The sequence below is a fragment of the Tigriopus californicus genome, chromosome 9 (assembly GCF_007210705.1).
Source record: "Tigriopus californicus strain San Diego chromosome 9, Tcal_SD_v2.1, whole genome shotgun sequence".
NCBI classification, from domain to species: domain Eukaryota; kingdom Metazoa; phylum Arthropoda; class Copepoda; order Harpacticoida; family Harpacticidae; genus Tigriopus; species Tigriopus californicus.
Window position 1 is genome coordinate 11644978 of NC_081448.1, and position 2588 is coordinate 11647565.

The 2588-nt window shown below is 45.1% G+C and overlaps 1 protein-coding gene across 1 annotated transcript in view; it reads left to right on the forward strand.

The window, feature by feature from the left end:
- Positions 1-2588, forward strand: part of LOC131886941 (glycerophosphocholine cholinephosphodiesterase ENPP6-like) — a 22681-nt gene that overhangs the window by 6390 nt on the left and 13703 nt on the right. The window lies entirely within an intron of this gene.

Consider the following 2588-nt stretch of genomic DNA (forward strand, 5'->3'; position numbering starts at 1 on the left):
GCTGTCATCCGAGTTGTACAATACATTCACTGATCCCATGTTCTTAGAAAATTTGAACAACAGAGGGTATTGGATCATTGCTCGATGGTCAAAGAATGAGAGTGTCCCATTCAAAGTCTTGGAGCACGGTCCAAATTCGATGGACGACTTGTATAACGACCTGGTGGTGCCAAGTGGGCATACGCTCCAATCACCACTTCTTCCTCCTCCCCCTCCTCCTCTTCAATTTGATGAGTTTTCTTCTTGGCTGCATACCAAATCGTACTCTTTGAGCATCATGAAGATATTGATTGTACCCTCTAGAGGCACTGTATGTATCCCAAGATATCATGTCGCTAACTATTTGACGTGTGTAATCCATAGGTCTTCAGTTAGCGTAAGACATGACAAATGACAAGCTCCTGTTTCAAAACTGTCGCTTATACTTTTCCTTCAGAAATTTGGACCTACTCTGCTGTACCGTACATCCGACATGGCCGTACAGCAGCTCCTGTTTCAAAACTGTCGCTTATACTTTTCCTTCAGAAATTTGGACCTACTAATGTCAAACGAAAGTTTCCTTTTGATGGCGACAGGATATTTGGACAGTGTTTCCATTCTCAAGAGAACCTCCGTCCGTGCGCCAAGGTGCTCGAATCCAGCATTAGGCGTGAAACAAGATACAGGAGCGATTCATTTTTTTCCACCTTTCTCCATCTGGTCCCAATCCTTCCTTAACTCATTGGGATAATGGAATAAGGAAGTCACCGAACAAGTTAGGATGACGTTGGCGAAGGGCGACGTACCGTGTTGGTGGAGAGGTTTTTCAATTTTCTTTATTTCTGCCATCCATCTCCAATCCACGTCAGGGAACCCCAAGAAGGAACAAGGCCAAGCCCAACTGCAGCACAATACACAGCCAAGGCCAACCAACTCCTCCAAATTCAAACTTTTCCTACTTCTTCATGCTCTGGTGGCCTCTTTGAAGGGAGGGAGGGTGGTTGGTTGGCTGGCCTTTACGTCATGGCAAAACCTTGTTTTCCCCTCATCCATTTCAGTGATTGTGGTTCAAACATGAGACCCAAAACCTCCTTCCTCACCCCGTTAGCATTATCGCATAAACGCAAATACAAGGCTTGGAAACGTGTACGTTCGTTACGGGGTTCACCGTATCTTCCAACAGTCATGGAAAACAACCTCGGAGAAGACTGATTCATCTTCCTGCCTCATGCCTCCAAAGTTGAGCGTTCCACGTCCCACTTCATTGGAAACGTTGACTGCAATTCCTATGTTTTCTTTCCCCTTGGACGGAACGGGAAGAGTCCCGCCGCCCCAAACTCGCTGCAATAGTACTTTCACTATTTTCAGTTTTTTTGAGAGTCTACCATCCAAAGGGAGAGAGAGAGAGAGAGAGAGAGAGAAAGACCCACACACACAGAGGGCAGATAGAAAGACATCGTGGGTTTATGCAGTTGTGCTGCTGGTAGCGGTTCTAGTCAGAGCCGCATTCTGGCAATGGCACACGAGATTGCTTCTTCCCGTGATGTTCGTCGAGGCCCACGCTGCTCCAGAACCTTTCTACCAAAATACGACAAGAAGACGAACGAACAGTCAGCGACCGACCACTCGACCATGGGGAAAAAGAAGGAATTGGATGGCCTTGAATCCCCCAGCCTTCCTCTTAAAATGTACGCGCCACATTGCCATTCAACAGCGAGTCTGTAGTCTCCCCTTTACAAACAGTTGCTCTCAAAAGTACTTAATATTTTAGACACAGAGCATTGGTAGAGTTTCCTATGGGCAAATTGTTACTTCAAGATTGGAGAATGAGACGTGCTTATCGTACAAGAAGCCACCAATTGCGTGATTGAGCAGTTTTTTGTTCATGGAAGAAAATCTGGTTACTTTTGCGATCAACTATACGTACACGCCAGAGTGCTGGAAAAAGGCGCGATTCTGATGTGGCGGCGCCCACTACTTCGCTGAATCTGGCTCTCGTGTTGGAAACACACACTTGAGATAGAGTGACGATGTCCCAGGATTACTATGAAGACTCTAATTGGATCATACTAAGACTTAGTGTAGAAATATTCGTCAATCTAAATTACCTCAATTACAAACAATAGTGATCTTTTATTACGAGAATCAGACTCATATCAAAGTGGCTCAATCTATACTAAAGTGTTTTTGAATAGCACAGGCACTGAGAGAAGGCCAATCTCTCCTTGGTTTTGGAACTAAGATTATTCTAGACGTTGGTTGTACCCTAGTCTAGTGTAGGAGCACTATCTTACTGACAAGGATCATTCTCTGATGAAAACCAAGAAGAACATGCCAAGACCTCCGTAGTATCATTCGCATGGAACTGCCTTGGTTATCATTGGAGGGTTGATTCCAAACCAAGTGCATCATGTACCCTATGCATTCAACCAATTCATTTGCGGGCTCAAAGTCGAGTTTGAAGGTCACTGGGAACGCAATGGATGGAAAAGAATGATAAAGTGGTTTTGAGCCCATGGCAAGCGATGGAAAACATCCACCATGCTATCCTTGAAAAGCACTTTTCGAATTGGAACCTTTTTATAGGAAGCGTCAGTCAGATCCCCCCC